The sequence below is a fragment of the Ambystoma mexicanum genome, chromosome 4p (genome assembly GCF_040938575.1).
Source record: "Ambystoma mexicanum isolate Mex_15411 chromosome 4p, UKY_AmexF1_1, whole genome shotgun sequence".
Lineage (NCBI taxonomy): Eukaryota > Metazoa > Chordata > Amphibia > Caudata > Ambystomatidae > Ambystoma > Ambystoma mexicanum.
Genome location: NC_090927.1, coordinates 665,119,281 through 665,141,442, shown reverse-complemented (window position 1 = coordinate 665,141,442; position 22,162 = coordinate 665,119,281). Strand labels below are relative to the sequence as shown.

General features: G+C 44.4%; 1 long non-coding RNA gene across 1 annotated transcript; it reads left to right on the top strand.

Annotated features, from left to right (window-relative positions):
• Nucleotides 1-11,882: 11,882 nt before the first annotated feature.
• Nucleotides 11,883-13,849, top strand: LOC138453399 (uncharacterized). The gene is made up of 3 exons (XR_011260417.1): nt 11,883-12,968; nt 13,062-13,172; nt 13,653-13,849. It is a non-coding gene; the product is annotated as an uncharacterized lncRNA (long non-coding RNA).
• Nucleotides 13,850-22,162: the final 8,313 nt, after the last annotated feature.

The following is a 22,162-nucleotide window of genomic DNA, read 5'->3' as shown; positions in this document are numbered from 1 at the left end:
CCAGCATGCTCATATTTTTTCATCAGCGGCCCTGAGGATGTCATAACACAGCCACCAGAGAGGTCTCTGCCCCATGACCACGTCTGAGCCCAGACTGGAATATTATAAATTCACATTAAAAGCTGAGAATCATAACATAAACATAACATAAACTACACATGAAACTCTATAAAATGACACTTAATGGTCCAGCAGTAACTCCTCATGATCAGTGGCATATACCAATAAAAAAGGACACTGCAACAGTTTGACTTAGTAAAGTTCACAATTTGCATTAAAAGAAGGGTAACATAGGATACCATAAAACTCTATAATAATATTTTGTTATTTGTATAGTGCTTTGGCAATACAACAGTACAAAGAACGTTTTATGTAGAGCCACTATTTCCAAAACAAAGTAGGTACTGTGATTAATCTAGCAATGTCATAATTCCCTCACTGGGGATATTCTCATCCCATATGACCAGGGAAGGGAAGCCGCTACCTGATCTCAAACCTTGGGGTGGCTGCCTGAGGGAGGACCATATGTGGGGACACAACCCTCATGGGAGAGAAGGAGATCTTTTGTTTTGCTATAGATCCAATCCAACCACTTTATACTAACAACAGAGCTCTTTCTAACTCTTTCTACAAAAGCACTGAGATGAGGAAGAGCACGAGAGTAATACAGAGCACTAAACCTGCAAAGTTAGAATCACAATATAGTGGTCGGGAGGATCTGATAGGTGCTGAGATAATTAAAACCCCTGCTCCGCGAAGAAGAGGGAGTTCCACTTTACCAGATGCAGGCCAGGAAGCGAGAAGGAAGCCAGTGACAGCAGAGAGCAAAGGTGCTTCTGCTGGCACCATCATGAGAAGCAGAAGCAAAGAAAGTATACTGTATGAAGGCCTACTGCAGGAGATGCTGCGAATAGGAGGCACAGGCACATTGAATACCAAAGTGCAAACAGGACACCAGCAGAAAGAGGGAGTGCTATGCTGAATAGACCCAAGACAGCAGAGAACGCTGTAGCAGCCCAATGCCATTGGTGAGCACAAAGCAGTGAATTGGGACACGAGGGCACTTCACAGCATATACCACTTGCCGAGCAAAGGCAGAGATATTGCAGGGTGTACCTCGGCAAGGGAGCTGGGATGCTGAATATACTTGGGAAAGAGATACATGAAAAGGGGTCGGAGACCCAGTACCTGAGTGAATTGAATTGTTGGATGAGGAGAAAGCCCTGGCAGGTGAGTATACCAAGAAACCTGTTGCGAGTCTCGGTCCCACACCCAAACATAAAGTGAACACTGTGAATGTCCTGGTAGGAGAGTATACCAGGCAATGTGATTACGAGTATGGCAAACGCACCCAATTACAAATAAACTTTGAAATTCAAGAAGAGGAAAGAGTGCCTCTTGAAAGAGTGAACGCTAGGGGAAGGGAACCATACCCACAGGGTTTAAAAGGTGAACACATTGTAGAAATCAAAGTCAAAGGTGACTGTTGTGAAAATCCTGGCAGAAGAGTATACCAAATAAAAACTTGAGGGCATCCCCAACTCTGGCCGGGGTAGTATGAACAAAATACAAAGAAAAATGTCCCACCAGGGAATATTTAAATCATCAGAAATTCATTAGTGTTACTTTTCAAATGTGGTGGAGGCAGGGGCACTTAATGACACTCTGCTTAGTAATGCCGTAGTGAATTACGGGCAAACTGACTCCAAAGACTTTCTTTAATATTCAAAAGATCACAATTAGTCACAATGTGATTGCAAGTCTGGGACCCGCACCCAATTACAAATAGGCAGTGAAATTCAAGAAGAGGAAGAGCAGCTTCTTGGAGGTATGAAACCCAGGGGAAGGGAACCAGACCACCCCACCCCTCATGGGCTGGACATTTGAGTACATTGGAGAAAACAAGGAGAGGAGCAAAACTCCTTTAGTGTGTGAGGCCAGTGGAAGAGAGCCATACCCCCCGGACTAGAAAAGGTGCATAATTCTGGGAAAGAGAATTTTGATTGTGAGTTGAAAATCAAGGAGAGAAAGAGAAAGCATTAAGTGTGTGAAATCCAGGGGAAAAGGTAACAATACCCTATGGATGAGGAAATGGCATACTGTGGCAAAACAACAAAGGGGAGGACCATATACTTTTAACTGTTGTGATGATAAACTGTAAAGTGCCAAGATTGCAATAGAAGAGAAATATCTTCCCGAGAATTGTGAAAGGCATTTGAAAGGAGGCTGGGAAACTCTGGGGAAAGGGAACCCCCTTAGAATTGTGGAACTTTAATCATTTGTTTATTTTTGCACCTTTGGAACTTTGTGTTAGAACATTGGAACTGCAGATGGCCCTAGACTATATTCCTTTTCACATGATTTTGTGTTTAGCATGTAAGGGTCCGGTTAGGATTATGGACACAGGATGGAGAACTCTTTATTTTTGGACAATCTGACACCCCTTAGTTTTGTTGAGGCAGGGAAACCCCTAGTAATGATAGGTTGAGATAGGTCTATTTTCAACCCTCTTTTACTTTAGTAAAAGTCTATAACAATCACCCGAACCACCCCTGTGTCCGAGTCTTACACTGATTCATCACAGTACACATTTCTCCGACCTTCGAAGGATGAAAGGCTGAGTTGGCCCTGTCTGGTTTGAACCTGCGACCTGCAGGTCAAACTCAGATCTCTGTAGCAGTGTACCCAGTGAGTTATCTTACCTATAGGAGAACATTTGAAATGCCCAAAAGTAGCATTGACAGAGTATACCGGCAAGTGAGGTCACCTTGAAAGTGGGATTCAGAGAAGTTTGAAATTCACCTTTAAAGCTGAATAATGTAACGTAAACATATCATAATCAGCACATAAAACTCTATAATATGACATTCTGAAATGTGGTATGTTGTTCTTCAGGTCCAGAGCTGCTCGGTGGGCATTCTTTTGAATGACCTCAGGCTTATTCAGGTTCTTGTCTGAAATCCTACAAAGTCAGTCATTGCGATAATCCAGTTTGGACAACACCAGAGCGCGGGCGATCGTGAAGTGGTTGGTAGTAGATATGAAAGGTCAGCTTGCTCTCATATGTTTTGTGGTGTAAGCTGCTGTAGAGGCAATGTTATTAGTTTGGAGAGACATGTTGAGTGAGGCATCCAAATAAATGCCCAGTGTTCAGACAGAGGTGGAGATAGGGATATTGTGACTGTCTATGGTAAAGAGGCAGTATGCTGGGTCAAGTGGAGCAGTCTTGATCATAAGTGCCTGACAAGGGGATGAGTATTTGTGTATCATCCATGTAGTTAGTGAAGGAAATTCCCATGGCATCAAGGTGGTTGAGCCGTGGCTTAGTGTAGATATTGTAAGGAGTTGAGGAGATACAGGATCCCTGTGGGACATCACAGGACATAGGTGTGGGCTGGGCTGCAGCTTCACCAGTGAAGACTTGTGAGGCTTTTTTTTCAAGGAAGGAGGTAACCCAATTGGCCGCTTCTGGTGAGAACTGTGCTACCGATGTCAGATGGCGCAGGGTTTTAAGGTCCACAAGATTGAATGTAGCAGAGAGATCACGTAACATCAGGAGGGAGATTTTACCTGCGTCATTGACGTCATCCAGTTTATTCTTTAGGTCGGGGAGGGTGGGTTCTGTTCCATGACGAGGACAGAAGCCTGATTGGTGGGGGGCTGAGGATGAAGTATTCTTCCAGGAAGGCCCGAATTTGGAGGTAGGCGATCCTATCTAGGATTATTAATAGGAACTGGGACAGTGGTGATAGGCCGATAGTTGGTGTGTATGGTTGGGTCAAGTGAGGTTTTTTATAGTAGGGGATGACCCAGGATTCTTTGAGGCTGGAGGGGATGGTGTTAGAGGGGAAGGGAGCATTGATAGTGGCTGTGAGAAGGGGGGTGGGTGGTTCCAGGCACTGTCTGATCAAGGTGGCTGGGCAAATGTCTCCTCTGCTCGTACAGAGTGGAGTTGTACGGTGAGCCATGTGTTTAGGTGGTTGGAATTCTTTTCTTTGCATGGAGTGGAGCTAGGGACTCCACTGGTTTGGATAGTAGGGAGTTATACTGTTATGCTGAGGAATTGATGTTGTAGTTCATTGGTAACTCTGGGGTGAGCAGTGGTAGTAGCCGATCACTTGTGCGGTTCCGTGTTCTGCGAACTAGTGTAGGGGGTAGGCGGCAGGTTGGGATACTATTTTTCTGTAGCGTAAGTAAGGAGAAGATTACACAGTGGTGGTCAGTCCAAGGGCAGGCAACATTGGTGTTGACTGATGTGTTGCAGTTGTGGTCAAGTAACCACCCTAAATTGCGGCCTTGGGTGTGTGTGGGGTCTAGTATCTGTTCAGATCAGCCAAGGGTGGAGCTGGCTTTTGCTAAGGCTGAGTCGTGGCTGTCTAACGGATCCTTAAATGCGAGGTTGAAGTCTCCCAGGACTAAAAGCTGTTTATTGAGCTTGCGGTAGGCAGTTAGTTTGGATAAGATCATCCTCGAAGGTGTTAGGGGGCCTGGAGGTCAGTAGAGTAGGAACAGTGAGATTGAACAGTTTGGTGAGCTTAGTGGTGAAAGTTTTGCATTTAGGGAAAATCGCAGTGATGGTCTGGCTAAGTGGGATAGTGGGATACAGGCCTGGTACATAAAGGCCACTCTGTCACTTTTGCTGTCTATCTTGTCTTCTCTAAGTATAACGTACCCTGAAGGGATAGCAATGGAGAGTGCTGGACCGGCTGCAGGGTTGAGGCAGGTTTCAGTGATGGCTAAAATGTTGATATCTTTAGAGATTATCAGATCATGGATGTCAGGTGCATGAGCAGCGACAGATCTAGCATTGATCAGGGCGCATATCAAAGGTGGTGGGTGGAGGTTGTTCTGAACAGTGCTCTGTGCTGCAGCAGGTGTCTTGCAGGTCCTGGGTTTGGCATGAGGATTGCGCGTTAGGGTACAGAGATGCAGGAATGTGTTGTGTGTGCTGATGTTGGGGTGGTAATGACTAGTAAGCAGGGACGTCTCTATGGGAGGGCAAATGGGGCACGTGCCCCGGACCTCCATCCTGGAGGCCCTGGAGGGGGGCCCCCAGGGATCCTTGGGGGTGGGCCACATGTTAATTTGTTGGACCGTTGGGCTGGCTTAGCTGTGCATGACGACATGCGCTAACAGACAGTGAGAGTATGAACACACGTGCCTGCAGCAGGAGGCCACACGGCCCTGCTGAGCTCCACACACACTCCTCGCCTCCCAAAGTTCATGAAAGTTAAACAACATCATTGAGGAGCAATTCGGATTCTGCTGCTTTGCCTGTGTGCCCCCACCCCCACAGGCATCTGTGCACTGTTCAGGACTAATGCCCCGGCCAGAGCCGGACTATCCAGTCCAGTTCATCATCCAAGAACCGTCGCTGGTTGCTTTGCTTTGGACTTCCTGTCCTGCATTCGGCCAGGTACCCCGACACTACTTTAGGTTTATGACGGGACAGAATTAATCAATATTACCAACCTTAACTGGGTAAAGGGCTGACCGCTCCATAGCGACCTGCTCCTGTATCTTCCCTACAGCTACTGCGTTAACCCATCGAGCTATCTCCCAGACAGGTTCTCACTTATGCGATATAGAATGGCTTACCCAGGATTGGTTCAGCCACATCAAATCCCAGCCTGAAAACAGACAGAATAAATGAGATGAGGAAATATTACTTGGTATTAGATGGGGATTGTGGCCCTCTGACCGATTTTCTCTCTAGGAACGGGGAGAGGGGCGGGGGGGGGTTGGTCGTGGTTTAAATTACTGGACTCTGCATTTGACAAATGTGTGATCCTGGACCAAAACATAAAAATAAATCTGCACTTGGGCGTTCCCAAATATACCAACCACATTGCAGTGTATTTCAGTAACACAAGAAGCTTCACATTTCAAACTTGCATCGGCATTGCTCTAGTGCCTACTGTGACAGACGTAGTGGTTCGAAGTTGTGGAAGTGACAGATAGTGCTATGTGCACACATGAGCAGTGAAACGAGCGCACCGGCACTTTTCTTTACAGATTTGTGCAGCAGGACATACAGAACAATGATGGGTGCAATAATTTAAACTGAGTTGGACAGTATTTATTTAGCTCCTATTAACAATCTTCAAGAACAGCCTTCTTCTAAGATGGTACTTCTCCATATCTTTAACCCCCACTACACACTATCCGAGAAACTCACCCGAGCTGGAACCCAAGCGCCTAGAGGCGCATCAGCTGACAGCACAACTGCTGCCATCCGAGAGTTATAGAGCCTTGACACTATGCCAGAAGAAAGAACAGCTCTAAATCACCATCGTAGCATGCAAACATAGTAAGGCATGTCACAGTGCCTAGAGGTCGTGTGTGCTGCAAGAGACCCCCAGCAAATGTGTTTACTCACTCAGAGCATGGCATAACATAAGCTAGCAATGCAGAACTAGACAACTTACCATACATACCACACAACCCATACCTAGCATAGCACAAAAGTGCTATTAAACAACAGAGAACAGCATAAAGATAGCCTAGCAAAGCATCATCACATTGCATATCATAGCACAGCATAATGTAAGCTCATGTGTAGTAAGATGTGACAACACAATGCATAGCAACACAACACAGTACTGAGTGTACAATACAAAAACAGCACAGCTTCCCATAGGGAAACAACATAACATGACATCTTTTAATTGCTTCAATCCTACATCCTTACGCTGTAAAACGATTTGCATTGCTTTGAAGTGGACGAGTAGTGGACCAGGCGCTATTGAAAGAGCACAGTAACTTATGGATTGCTCGTTTAAAGCTCATGAAGAAAACAACGGTGACCTGATGAGATCGAAGACCAAGTGCTGGGTGGCAGCTGTGAATCTTCTGCGGCGGCGGGGACTGCCTGGAGCAGCAGCAGCAGACAAGCACACAACGCCTTAGGGCATGTGCCAGTTCCGTGGCCTGGGGCAGCTGCCTTTAGACCTGCGCGCAGTGCAGCGCGCCAAGAGCAGCCATGAATTACTGGGATGTAGCAGGAGCTGCTTTGGCCACTATTAGTGGTGCTGTTGTGTTGACCTTCAAGTCGTGGAACTAGAGGTGGTGGATTTGCAGGTGGGGGTGTAACAGGCAGTTCTGCTGTCATTTGCTCAGGCAGTAGTACCACCACGGCTGATGGTGTTACAGGTGGCTTTACAGGTGATGTGGCACTGGCAGGTCCTGCTGGCTGCCAGGTAGCGGTGCTGCAGTTGGTCCTCGCACATGGTAACCCTCATTACCCACGGCCCGCCAGCACGACCATACCCTTCCGAAATTCAGTCCACTGCACTGGCCTGGAAACAAAAGAAGTGGAACCCCACTAGCCCCACAGTATGGCCATAACCTCCCTTCTGAATAACCACGCTCTTATTCATGCTGTGGTGCACGCGTTGGCCACAAGAAGGCTAAGACACTATGGGCCTCATTACACGGATGGCGGTATTAGCAGATGGACCATGGCGCTATTACCGGCACCGCCTTGGTGGAAAGGGGAATTACCACCCCATTCCAAGGTTGGCGGGGCGGTAATTCCCCCTTCCACCACTGCCCTTCCCCATTCCCATTTTTGCCCCATAGGGCATAATGGGAATGGGAAATGTGCTAATTACGGCACCGCAATTTTGCGGTGCCGTAATTAGCACCAAGGTCCCTTACCGGGTTGGTTTTTAACGCCTGCAAAAAGCAGGCGTTAAAGCACCAACCCGCTAAGGGACCTCGTAGTAAGGCGGTAATGGTTAACGGTCACCGTTACCATTAACGGTGACCGTTAACCATTACCGCCATCCGTGTAATGAGGCCCTATAACTACCTGACCATCCCAGTAATTGCGGTGCACGTTTACATTGGATAACACACGGCGTTCTCCTTTGTTGCATACATTTCAACCTTTTGCTCAATTAAACACGTTGCAGTCCAGATCTTACAGAAATGCGGATTGCATTTTACTATCCAGATATCTTTTCTGGTACTGGCAAATCACTCACCCAGTTCAAAGCCCTGAAGCCACGAGGCTGCTAACACCCTAGGCACACACCCCGATGTCGTGTCCCACACGAAAGGCAATGCGCGCCACTCCCTTGAACGCAAACCACAACACCCACAATGAACCGGAAAACATACCCTGGCCCTTCTCGAATGCCCACCCCTCTCCTTCACGCGCCCTGCAAGCACTTCCCCATATAAGCATCGTAGTGCGATACATTAGTTATTCTACACTTTAGCTGAAATGCACGCAAATACAACTGAATTACTTAATTATCAGTATGCTGATCGCCTAACAATTGTATTACCCAGCACGGGCCCCACAAAATGTTGTTATTTGTAGTCTGGGCCATTTAGGCCATAACAGCGCTGCAAATGGTACTGAAAATGTTGGCCTCACTCTCAGCCCTTCCTCCAGACCAGGGCTGTCAGAAGATGTGGTGAGGCCCGGGGCGAAACATTTGGTGAGGCCCCCTTACAATTGTTTGCACTCAGCCAGTGGCGGCACCTCCGCAAACAGGAGACTCGAGAAATCTCCCTTTGAATTTGTCTGCAGGATCCCAAATATGGTTTATTAATACAGCTCCAAATCAACTACAGCAAAGTTTGATTTCTCTACTGAAGAAAGGCTTATGCCGGACTAACTTTTTTATCATATGCATAAATATATATAGGATGGCATGAGCTCTCCACTCCTCCACCTCCAACTCTCTGAGAGTCTGTCACTTTTCCAAGAAAAGAGTTGAGGGCATGAGAGCAGATTTTTGTTCGGCTGGGGCCTCCCTCTGAAAGCAGCCTCCCTGCCTCTCTGAAACTTGAGCAGAACCATCTCTGGTTCCGGAAGCAACTCAAGGCCTGTCTCTTTGCTTCTGCCCTCTCTCTTCCTCTCCCTTGCTGATCACCTGCCTGATCCATGCACTGGTCACCTGGTCAAGCTCTGAATTCTAACCCAAGTGGAATCAAGTGGCCTGGCTGTTTGGCTGGGCTGTATGCATCGCTGCACTTCTGCTGCAGTGAACGCTGTCTGCAAGAGGAATCCTGCTTTCCACCTTATCAGCAGAAACACAGACTTTCACTTACTCACGGACTACATTTCCCTTGCGCCCCTGCGAGCTTGGCCCTGCCCCCCTTGTTCATTATAAATATGTCATTTTCTCGCATCAACGAGATCACAGATAAACACGCAACTACACTTGCATTTGATGCGGAAGAAGCTAAACGCATATTAGCTCTCATCAAGGATACAGACCAATCTTTACAGAGTAAAGTCAGCCCAGACAAAATAATCTTTCAATTAGAAAAACTCATTAGACGCGAGATATCGCAGAAATTACATGCCAGTACCCTAGTGGAATATTACAAATCACAGAGAATCCCTAGAGGATTGAGGGTATATTTGAGACCTACACTCTGCAGCGAGAGCAAAGCATTTGTTGCTAAATGGGATCAAATTCTGAACAAGTGTTCACTTGACTTGATCTTACTTACGATTGAGGAACTTTCCAAGTCATTGACATCCATCGACAAAGACATAGAAGCACTGACAATACAGCTTTCAGAATTCAAGTCAAAAGAGGATCTGACACAACTTTTGGAAGATATCAATTCCAAATTGAGCAATTACAAAGCAGACATAGAACAAAGGAAACTTCGTAAGTTTAAACGCGATACGTTCGATTATTTGAACGATATCGTGTATACCTGGCAGGAGTTTTACCATCACAGAAACGCCAGCAGAAGTCGAGCTAATAATCTTAACAACTCCAACTCAGGGAGTGATAGTAGTAGTAGCAGTGTGGGAGAACCAATACCGAAAGACCAGTCACAAGAACAAATTCCACAGCAAGTACCAACACCTGGGACCACAATTCCCCACCTTACACCATCTCAATCTGGGACAGTTGCTAGTACCACAGGTGTTTTTTTAGGCCTGAGAGACAGACAAAAAGAAAAAGAAAAACACGACGAGGCAAGAAAAACACAAAAAGGAAGATACAAATAAGTGAAAATCTAGTCATCAACCTATCAAGCAAAAACCTGACGAGTGGCCAACTTGATATCTTAAACCGTGGTCTTTCCTTTGTTCCTACTTGCAACACATCACTATTTGAAGAAAAAATCTGTCTTCACAGATTGTTGAGGAAATTAAGATTGAAGATGTTTTTCGAATCCGATTTGGATACAGAATCACAGGCCCTAGAGGATGACATCCTACAGATGCGCCCCAAGAGTACTTTCGACCCTCAGATTCAAAATTCGATCTTGGATCTCTTCGAGAAGAGTGTCATTAATGACCTCAAAAGAATTAATTACCATAGCACTAAACCAGTTAATATTAAGAATAGCCAACTTGAACATGTTGAACAGCTGGCTAAAGATGAAGATTTAACTATCAAACCTGCGGATAAGGGTGGGGCAATCGTGATCATGGATTCATCCTACTACACACGGAGATGTCTGGAACTACTTAACGACACCGTTACTTACACAAAACTTGATAATGATCCACTACTTAGAATCAAAGCCATCATCCAGAAAGCTATTGACAATGCTTTGGAAAACAACTGGATTGATTCAAAAACAAGTCAGTTCCTTATAAACAAATATCCAATCACGCCTGTGTTCTATGGCTTACCAAAGGTTCATAAAGACAACATTAATCCGCCACTCAGACCAATAGTTGCGGGAACTGATAGCATATTTGACCCATTGGCCATCTATGTGGATCGTTTACTTCAACCTCTAATCCAGGAAATACCAACCTACCTGAAGGACACTACAGACTTCCTCAACTGTCTACAAGAAATCATAGCCCTGGACACTAGCTGCATTCTCTTTAGTATGGATGTATGCAGCCTTTACACCTCTATTCCCCACATCGAAGGGGTTGATGCTGTACTCTGGCTCCTGTTGAATCATGAACATATAAGAGGGAACAAAGAATTTATTGTGGAATTACTGGAAATAATTCTTCACAACAGTTACTTTAGATTTCAGGGCCAATACTATGTACAATCATCAGGTACTTCAATGGGGTCGGCCATGGCTCCGGTTTATGCTAACACCTACATGTATAAATTTGAAAAAGAAAACGTGTTGGATCACCCATTTTGGTCATTTAAAATCTTGACCTGGAAACGTTATATAGATGATATCTTCGGTATCTGGTGTGGTACACGAGATGAATTGGATCTTTTTTTGGAACATCTGAATTCAGTGAACAACACAATCAAATTCACAATGGAAGTAGGGGACCCTTCATTACATTTTTTGGATGTGAGCTTACAGATCAAAGAGGGTCACATCGACACCACGGTGTACCATAAACCAACAGACGTGAATAATCTTTTACATTTCAGCAGTTTCCATCCTAAACCCATGCTCAAAAGCCTACCATTCAGTCAAATGTTAAGATTGAAGAGAATTATCTCAGACCCAGCAGGCCTTGACTCAGAATGTTCATTTCTAGTTGAACGATTTGGATCTAGGGGGTATCCAGATACTATCACAGGAGAAGCCCGCAACAGATCAGAGACCTTCACGAAGGAACAACTACGCATCCCTAAAGTCAAGGACAAGTCCACACCGCTACTCTACATTTCAAAGTACTCACGACAGAGTTTCCAAATCAGCAAAACTCTGCGTAAAAATTGGACCATACTACACAATGATCCCTCTCTCCTGAAATTATTTCCCAAAGCACCAATGATGGCCTTTAAACGTGGACATAATCTCAAAGATAAACTAGTGAGAGCGGAAAGACCTCCTAAAGACAAACAACTTGTACTGAGTACCATAAAGAAGGGTACCTTTCCCTGCTTGAACTGTACGAACTGTAACAATGTTATAAAAGGTGAAACGATATCTCACCCACAAACTGGGAAGAAATTCAAGATCAGAGACTTTTCCACCTGCCTCTCCGCAGGTGTCATCTACTCATTGAAATGTCCCTGTGGTAAATTATACATAGGACAAACCACAAGACCCGTCAAAGAAAGATGGTCAGAACACAAATCCACCATCAGATGTAAGAATCTCAGATCCCCAGTGGCAAGGCACTTCATCGAATTCCAACATACGATTGCACAAATTAAATTTCAAGTCATAGAAATTGTCAAACGTCCACACAGAGGTGGCAATTACCAATCCCTGTTGTCACAGCGAGAGAAGTACTGGATCCACACACTTGACACTTTGCAACCTAAGGGTCTGAATGATGAATTCTCTTTGAGTTGCTTTCTATAGTGAATTGTGAAACTCACATGTTACATCGCCAACTACTATACACAAGTGTCAGTATCCCGGACCTTAAAAAAAATTTTTTTTCTTTGTCATTACAAGTGTTGTGACTTTGATGTTTTCTTCAAGGGAACTGTATTTTCCTATGTTTGACTTGCCTATATTCACTTAAATGTTTGCACCTGTTCACGAATGACCAATTGAACCATCTCTCCATTCGTTCGAACCTTGTATGAGTAATAGGCTACATCGCAATCTTTTATCCCCTTGCCATTGAATTATACTTGTCTCACTATATAATGAGTAGCCTCATGACTCTACATGATTTGTTTTGGACTATTAAGAGTAAACTGCATGTACCATTTGTGTTATCTATCATGACTGTAACGATTATTGTACTATTCACAAATTTCTGTTCCATTAGAACCAAAATTATAAAATGCGTTGCGATGGTGAACACCAGAATTCTTATGTTTCATTATGGAACATATTAACTCTACTTTTCTTATTTATCCTGATCTCTGGTCAGTCCCTATGAGTACGCTTGCACTATGCGCCATTGCATGATGGCCTCCATATTCCTCACTCACCGGCTTCTATGCCCTTTTCTATGTTTATCATTTAGTTTCCTTTCTACGTCTGACGGCGTGTCCCCAGCACAGCTCGTTCCCTAGGTTACGACCGCGCGGAGCCACTGCCTGCCGGTTTCAGTTTCCACTAACAGTGTTCCCCGCACTGTACAGGTAAGCTACCGCTACTTGGGTCCCTTTGCCCGGTTGGGAGACCCCAGGTTCATTTCTCTCCAGTATAACAGAAATGTATATGTCCCCACTTAGGTGCCAGCAGTACGTGTCTCTTTGCAGATGCCCTGCATCGTATAATTGTTTCGAATACTTGTTGACCACACGGATGCCCCTGTTGCCTTGGCTACTCGTCCCGCAACTCGAGTGAGTGCATTCTTCAAAACCAATTCCGGTTTATTTTAAGTATTATTTATTTTATTCAGTAGCGCTCTTTTGGAGTTATTCTTTCTCCGTCCACAGGAGGGGTATGGTTTTTTCTTAAACACGCTCCCCATATTGACTCAGCTTTTTCACTATTCAAGGGTGGTCCTTGTTATTTAGAACCCACTACCGCTTTTGGCTTATCTCGATCTGTCTGACTCTTCATCACGCCATTTTCTAGATCCCACCATGTAGGTGGATCTCACACAATACATCTCCTTTGTTATGTGTTTAGCTATTAGTATAGAGTGTTTCTCTTTGATCTGTTAGTTCACTCTTTTCACCATACTAGATCTCCAGTATTCTGCTCTTCACCATCTCGCTAGCATCCCGAGTTATGTACAGCTTGTCAGTCAGTCCTTGACTGTTATGGAAATAAAATAAAAGATTTTACTTTTTGTCTCCTTGAAATGTTGTCAACAGTTCAATTGGGCCCTTATGAAGAAGAGGTTACCCTCGAAACGCGTCGGCCACTCCACAATTGGACAGCATCACCTCTCCATCATTTATTGCTTCTTCGCAATTTGTTTTAATATGTTAAACGTCACGAATTACTTTGTACAACAGAATGTGCCTTTTGGCAAATTTTGTTTTCCTCTTTGCCAAATAAATTGTTATATGCTCAACTAACAAACTGCTGTTATATATCTATATCCATATATTTGAAGGCCCTATGTGGCATCAGTAAACAGTGTGCAGGGGACGGGAGGGCCCCACTTTTTGGGTCCTCTTCTATTTTCCCCTGCCCCCTCTGAGCCCTGCAGCCTTTCAAAACAGCCTCCACTAGCGCACCTGCGCGCGCACCAAGTGGAATCAAGTGGCCTGGCTGTTTGGCTGTTCGGCTGGGCGGCGTAGGCTGGGGCGCTGTTTCCCAGGTCCCATACAGGTACTCTTTGGGGATGAGATTCGTTTTTGGCGTATGGATAAACTGCTGCCAGGCTGGTAGAGCTGATTGTTAACTGAGCATAGAAACATTCACTAGAGGACTGTTGTCAGCGCATTGACCTACTTAAATTGATATTCCTAGGGCGTGAGGTGCAGGGGGTCCGCAATTTGATATGCCATGTTTTGTCTTTTTGGGCTACAAAATGAGGTTTGGAGGGTATGAGACCAACACGAGATATATAGGGGCCAAGAAGCTGTAAAGGGATACTTGTGGATGTCTGGGTACCGAGCAAAACAGTGACCCGGATTCCAAGTAATACCTAGAGGGGCTCCTTGGGGGTTTTTGCACTTAGTGTAATACGCAAGCCCAGTACTTTATACCTGGATTCATACTCTTCCCCTATTTCTATGTAGCTACAATTCACTGCATGAGTTGAATGTGATGCCTTTCCCTGGAATAATCAAGAACTTCTTTTTTTGAAGGTTTTGCCGGAGCATGGTCGTCATTCTCCGTAATGGTAAGACAGTTCGTCCCACACAGCGAGTAAAGAAATTATATTCACTGGCCAAACCGGTGTTTGTGTTCAACATGGACAGTATGCAGAAAGGAGCTCATTCTGCTGAACTTGATGTATCAAGTAACGTTAAAGTAATACATGATCAATTTCCACCAGGGAAGGACAACATGAATGACTTAGGACTGCTTTGTATACCTCAGGGGCGATTGAATACGGGGGATAGAGCCACAATCACAGATGCAACCTCGGGCCCCTCTCTGGAAAGCATACTAAGTGTACAAGAAAATCATGGTAGCTCTGTTACAGAACAAACAGGGGAGGGAGCAAGAAGGAAAATAGGGGCAGATACCTCTCCCCTTTCACCTGTGGTATTTGCTGAATTGAATAGAAGGGTGTGCTTATCAACTGGGCCATCGACTCCAGCCAGACCCAGAGCAGGTGGTTTTGACAACGTTCACCTGTATGAAGCAACCGATGAAGTAACCCCCTCCTTTCCACTTAACCCCACATCGGATGTTCAACCCTCTGTTATCAATTCTGGAGCAGGGGAAAAAGGCCCTCTGAATAGGGATAGAGAGGGGCTGGATAGCCAGGCCATCAACCCCTTTAAAACTCCCAGCCCCCCCTCCTTCCTCATCCCCCATACAATACCAGTCCTTTGGGCAAATGATCCGTTTACGGGTCCGGTTTTTGAAGGTATCAATCAGGAGGACATGGTTTCAACATATGCCACTTTTCCTGCGTTGACAAGGATTCTTAATCTCCTGGATAAGAGTCATGAACGAACTCACCTAGATATCCAGGAACTTAGATCCTTGATAATAGTTAACTCAGAGAAAACGTGTAAATTGGAGGGTTACCTTATGGCCATGGATAAATTCACAGCGGCAGAGGTACAAGGTAAAGCGCAATCCAAAATGTTCTACCACGATCAGAACTTGCAAACTGAGTTGTGCCCAAAATCATATGCAGAGATTCTCTCTTAAGGGAATAATGCATCCGACCTGCCGGCTATCCTGAGCTGTCTGTCTGAATTGAAACTTATGGTGTCCCTAAACGGCACACAGATTAAAAATCTAGATGAGAACATCGGAATAGTGCAAACTAACCTCACACGATTAGAAGAGAAGCTGGTTATTAGTGACAGTTTCTTTGAGGATCCGCAGATAGACACCAATTCAGACAGCCCATCAACACTCTTGAGGGTGCTGGAGGAAGGAGGCGTTCCCAAGGGGGAAGAAATGGGATCTAGGGCAGTGGACTCGTCTGTAGAGTGTACAAATAGCACTTACCTCCCTATCTCCCGTAGGGAGAAAAAAATGAGGGCTAGGGCCATCAGGCGAAGAGCTGCCAGGACGCAAGCGTCCATCAAAAACCCGGCAAAAAAAAGCAAGAATCTCCCCGCATGTAAAATTGCCAACACTTACACCAACAAAAAAGACATATGTGGTCTTTCAAAAAAAGGTGGCATAGATCTTTCACAATTAGATGATGAAAGCAAAAAAGCCTTGGAATTGAAAGAACAGGGTACACCAAAAAAAAATTAACTTGCCCCTTGATAAGGATATTAACATTCCTCCATCAGTATGTAGTGAACAGAAGGAGGGTGATTATGGGGACGCCGCTGACACACTGGTGGAGGCCATGAGTCACAAGGGCTGCACACAAACATTTAAACTCATAAAAAAGAAACTGCACAAAAGAAAGCCCTGATCAGAGAAGAAGGCAACATGGGGAGTAAACATCTGCAGAGTGTAAAAGAAGACAATGAAGTCAAATCCGTGAAAAAAAACACCACAAACAAAATAAAAAATAACAAAAAAATTCTTAGGTCGAGTGACAACACGGATATTAAGCTTTTTTTTACACCTAAATTAACACATAATCGAGGTAGTGGAGAGGAAACCAATGGTGACCCACACCTCACACCGCCGGCTAAGGTGTTGAGAAACAACACCCCAGTATCTCAGGAGAAGGCTGAGCTAGTAGAGCTCCCCTTGGGAGGTGAACGTACACTAAATAGGGGGGAAGCTACTAATGCAGGGGAACTCAACAACAAAGAAGCGCCCAAGGGAAGGAGGAGGGAGGTGGATGGGTTATTGCCAGCGGTCTCCACTGTGATCCCCAGTGAAGATATCAAAATTATTGTAAAACAAGCAGTGGAGAACTTGTCAGAAAACTCTTACAGGCAGAGTGCCAGTTTACCCGGCACTTTTAATTGGACAGAAACCGGATACTATCCCAAAGATAATAGTGAAGAGCCCTCCAATGCCATACAAAAACTTTGGCTCCCACAAGACTGTGCTGGGATCGAAATATCTCAAACTGATTTGCCATCTAGGTTGAGACTAGACTATGATACTCCAAATAGCCTTCATCATCTCCCAAGTCAGGGGGGCATCAGTATAGATCCTCCTCCTGTGCCTAATAACAAAACACATCTTGGGGATGGACCTGAAGCAGGTCTTAAGCTTCAGTGCCCTGATCCTCTGAAGTACAAGTTAAATGCGATGACTGAACAACAAGACATGAGAGACACTGTTGAAAGAATCACTTATCCCCAACCGTTTAAACAATGGGAGAAACTGGCACAAGCTGTGCACTCAAGGGAAGTGGAAAACCCTAAAGTGTACAGGGCCGAGGTAAGGGCTTGTGGCCACTTTCTTCAGAGTAAAGATGAGTTTAACGAAGATCCAGTACACCAAACAGGGGGAGAGAAATGTAACTCTTACAGAACACAGAATTATATATCATATCAAATTGATTGGAGAACACCCCACTTAACTGATTTTCCGAGTGTTATGTTACATTACATGCTTCCTCAGGGCGGTCCAGCCTCATTAAGTCGCCCAATAGTGTTATCTCTTTTTAGTGAAATTCCTAGACTCTCAATGATTGCATCGGGTGACATTAAATTGGTGGACTTTATCCATCCTTTGAGGTTTGATTGTGTTAGACTTGTATTTTACTCTCACGCCATCATGGAACTAGTAGTCTCTGAAATAGATTCTCTCCATTACTTCGGCTTTAACTTAGAGCCATTCAACAACAGATTGATTAGCTGTGGGGTTGAGGCAGAAGGGAATAGCCTTTTTGATGCCTCCTCTCATGTACTCTCAAAAAAGGCTGAGGAGGCGAGCACAAAGACCTCAAGCTCAGAAACTGATTTAAGGTTGTTGGTGCAATCATTGAGTGAATTTGTAGCCAAAATTCAAGCTCTTAATGTAAAATCATAGACCTCCTCAATTTTCACAGTGGTGACGTGGAACTCTCGTGGAAATAATTCTCTTAGATTGGCGTCTGACAGCGCCATCCACCTACTTGAAGCAAGTATTTTTTGCCTCCAGAAGACATGGGCACTATCTCCCCTAATGCTGGATGGGTACTATATTCACCAAGTACCTGCAGTTAAAAAAGCTAGAGGGAGACCGGCGGGAGGTTTGCTTACAGCCATCAGAAATTCATTGCCATTTAAGTGTCTTAAGCATTTTTCCCTGGATAAGGGCTGTATTGCCATGTTGGTGCATTTCTCTCACCCAATTCCATTTGGTCATCTGTTGGTTGTCAATGTTTATTGGAGTCCGGAACTTGACCTAAGTAAATTTATTGATCTAATTGATGGTATCATACAGGAATGCCAGTTGTTGAGCAAAGTTTTGAACATAATGATCATGGGTGACTTCAACTCTGAAGCAGGTCTGTGCTGAAAGGGGTTACCGGGAGAGGAGACGCGTGTCCCAATTATCCTGGTTCCTATAGAAAACAAGTACAAGGATTACAGTGGAATCACTTTCTGAGGAGTTGGGGATTAAGCTGTGTAAATAATTCCCTGAGTAAGGAAGCTATAAGTTACACCTGGACAAATGGTACTGAACTCTCAACCATAGATTATATATTTGTAAATACGTACTAGTTAAATTGCACTGCTGACTTCACCATAATACCTTCGGCGGTCAGCGATCACAATGTTCTCAAATTGTCCCTTCAGTTCCCGTCAGTGGCAGTTTCTAGGGAGACATATCCACTGACGATGGAACCCAATATCGCAGGAAATAGAATTAATTGCCATTGTGATAATGTTGAAAAAATAAACAAGGTTTTTTTTTCCAGGATTACGAAATTAATGGTTGTGAAAAAAAAATTACTAGCATGTATACTCATGGGGATTTTAATAATTACGTTAAGGGTGTCATTTTAGGGCCCAAAGGGATCAGGAGGACTAAGACACAAGGTCCCGCCCATACACATACTTTTGACCCAACTATGCATCAACTCAAAAAAGAGAGGAATCGAGAAATTTGGCGTTTAGCAAAACAGCCTTACACTCCGAATATAGTGGAAGCGTTAAAAAAAACAAAAAATAAGTGGAAAATAAAAGTTTGAACACTAAAAGCAAAAATATGGCAGCAGGATGCCGAAAGTATACTGAGGTTTTAGTTAAAACTAATATGAGAAATATTTGGTCTCTGGTTAATGGGAGAAGTGAAAATCAAAATAGAGAACAAGGTGGGTGCATATCATCAGCTGTCTGGGAAGGGCATTTTGGCTTGCTATATAGCCAACCTTCTACAAACTGGCCAGTGCCGGCACACCTTTTGACATGCAACCGGTGTTTCCCTTTTACAACCCTGACAATTTGAATTTGGCGCATTGTATCTGCAGACACAATTATTGACCAGGTAACACCGAGTATTTGAGAAATGCCTGGGAAATTGTCTAGCTGCTTTAGGGCATTATTCCGCAGCGATAGACAATCTTTGGAATTTAGCCGTCCGGCACCACAGGAGGGGTCACCGGCATGTACTATGTACTGTAAGCATGGCATTGGAAGTGTAGTATTTAATAAAATTTGGCACAGACAAACCAGACATGCCTCCGAACTTCAGTGGCCAGTCAATGGTAGTTTTGAGATCCCTCGTATTGAATATTTAGAGTCAGTCTTGTTAAAAAAGAAGGCCAGACCTGCAGCATTTGATGTTTTGCAAAATTGGAAAAGAGAAGCGTTGCAGCAGCTTAAAGGTAGGGAAAAACATGTGCGCCGTCATAAAACAAATGCTGAAAAGGCGTTGTTATATGATCAGGACAAACAGTCTGAGTCGGTTAGGAATATGGACAGGGCTTTCTCACTCGGTATTCAGAAAATCTATCCTTCTAAAGATCTTCATGTTTCTGATGAGTTTATCGACAAATTGTTAAATGAACGAAGGCCTGGTGCCTCTGCACCACCTCCGTATGATCCACTTCCTCCTGCTGTACCTCTTCCTGCTGTTATTCCTGCTCTTCCTGCTCAACCTGTTGTTCCTATTCCTCTGGTTGTTGTTCCTCCACATGCTCCTCTGCCTCTTCCCATTGCACCAGTAATAGTACCTCCATTGAATTTGCCTGCACCCTCACTCCCAAGTAGTTCTGTACCGCTTGTAGTTGATCAGGGTACGGGGTCGAGGATTGTTACTCGTAATACTGTTCCTACAGAAAAGAAACAGGATTTGTTTGCATGGGCTAAGCATTGTATGGAGAGAGATGATGTTCGAGCTAATGTTCTTGCCACACTATCTAATATGGATAATTTTCCTGAGAAAAATGTTTTCATTGAAGGTTTAGGGATTCATTTATGTGTAATGTGGGATAAATTAAATAATGCAGACCTCCCACAAGGGTTGAGGGACCTGAATACTTTAGCGTTTTCAAGAGACACTGTGGAGAAGGTACATGAGCATGTTGAGAGGATATTTGAGTATAGAAAGGAGTTGGAAAGGTTACGGAATGAGGAAGACGAAGAAGAAAGTATGTATGTACAGAAACGATTTCTTCCGTGTCGTAAATCGACATCTGAGGAGGCACGAATTTGTACAAAAGATGCGATTAGATGGATTTCAGACATATCGATAACTCCAGTTGAGGTATATGACACATACAGTCAATATACGCTAGAAATGCAGAGGAAAGTGATACAGGTAATGGTAGAGTACCTGCAGGATGAATGTTTAAAGAGAAAGGTTAGTTGTCCTACAGAGTTATTGAGCATTTATAAGAGAGCTTTTTCACTTGACACTTCTTCAACTGCTTTAGCGCTCGACTTAGCTCTGTTGCTTAGTAAGCGTTCGGAGTTGCCTACATCTCAGTTGCCTATGAGAGAGGTTCCTCCGACATTTGTCCCAAAGGTTGAGATTCCTGCTAATGCTGCAGCAGGTGCACCTGCTGTGGACATTCCTGCACATTATGTATCGCAGTTTGTTCACATCCCGTTTTCACGACAGGAAGTGAATACTATTAGACAAACTATTCCTGACATTAGGAAAAATCCAACAGGGTTCTATAAAGAGATAGAGTCCGTTTTGCAGTCCTCAGTGTTTACCCTAGGGGACATTGATTTGCTATTCCCTGTGCTCCTGCCTGTAGATTTGTGGAAACAAGTTAGAACTATAGACGATGTACCAGGGTTGGGAGATACATGGGCTAACATAGTTAGGCTTGATGGGGAAAGGCCAGCTGGTGAGAGACCACCTCAGGTGATACTAACTTTGCCTGACAGAATCATTGCAAAACTGAAAACTATAATCCCCGAAAAGAGAATTATTTGGGACAAGTTTACGGCCTGTGTCCAAGGAAAATCTGAGGGTGCTACCGAGTTCTTTAATCGGTTCGAACAGGTATTCTCGGATTTCAGTGGACAAGACTTAGGCACAGAGTCTGGGAAAAGATTATTTGTGGACAAATTTGTACGTGGATTGCTGCCTGACATCCAGTCACAAATTATGTCTTCTGAGAGCGCTTGGCAGGCGAAATCCCAATCAGAAGTACTGCACATGGCTCAGTACTACGAGAACCGTGTCAATAATGAAAAAGATAGAGTCGAGAAGAGAAAAGGTGATTTGAAGACTAAAGTATTGTTACAGCAAATTGTTAGAGGCCCCAGAGGGGGTAGTTCGCAGATTAGAGGTCAGTATGTTCCACAAGGGAATGTGCCCTTAGGTCCTGTGAATATTAACCAGTGTGCCTATTGTCGCCAGGAGGGTCATTGGCGTGCACAATGCCCCGTCCTTCGACAGAGGTCGAATAACACATTTGGAAATATGGGTAGACGATCCAGAGGTCGCCCGGGTGTAGGGGGCCCTGGTAGAGGCCAGTTTTCGCAGGATCCCCAACAAACCTTTTTCACAGGATAATCAGACTTCAAGTGTGGATACTAGAAACATATTTGATCATCCTTCTGCTGCATATCTATCTGAAGAGCTTCCTTTTGATCATATTTTGTTTCGTTAGGATTGCCCGAAGCAGAGTTTAGAACCTACACCTATTCCCGTTAATCAGAAAGGTCCCTACGTTGAAATGGTAGTGGGAAATAGGAAACATCAATTTTTGATAGACACTGGAGCACAGAAGTGCTCCATTGATCATTCTCGGGTTCCAAATATTCCACTGTCAGGGCAAACCAATGTTTCTGTAGGGTTTTCTGGCATACCAGTTGTTTGTCCGGTTTCTTCACCGGTACCTATTTCTTTGGGTCCCTTTACGGACCACTGTCCATTT